Raw genomic sequence first — 613 nt, 5'->3', positions numbered from 1 at the left:
ATAATTTCACATTAACGAAGCATGTGCATCATGTAAACAGCGCCCTTATTATAAAGGAAGCACTAATGAGCCTGCACCAGCATTGAAGCACGATATCCCAGACTTCCCCTTTCAGAAAGTTTCTTGCAACACGCTGCCAGGCTTCATACCGTCTCGCAATGGGAATCGTTATGTTTTGGTATTTATGGATAACTTCACTCGTTTTTGTGAGTTAGTCCCAGTACCAAATAAGTCAGCAAATGGAGTTGCTCAAGCTTTTCGTGACTTTTGTCATAGATATTCTGCTCCTATGTATTTTTCTTGTGATAATGGACTGGAATTTCAGAACCAGGTAATGGATAAACTGTGCAAAATTATGAATGTTACTCGGGTTAATATATTACCTTATCGACCTCAAAGTAACGTTATCACTGAAAGGTTAAATTCCTCCATTCTTTCACTTATGAGATCCCTTGTTGATAAAACATCAGACACATGGGATGAATCTCTCTTTAAGATTCGATCATGTATAAATGATTCCTCTCTTGGTGAATCTCCTCATTTCCTCCTATATGGTACAGATAAGAGATTACCTTATGATCTTTTTAAGAGAACACAAGACCCTCATATAATG

This window comes from Penaeus vannamei, chromosome 24 (assembly GCF_042767895.1).
Source record: "Penaeus vannamei isolate JL-2024 chromosome 24, ASM4276789v1, whole genome shotgun sequence".
NCBI lineage: Eukaryota > Metazoa > Arthropoda > Malacostraca > Decapoda > Penaeidae > Penaeus > Penaeus vannamei.
This window is presented reverse-complemented; position numbering follows the sequence as displayed.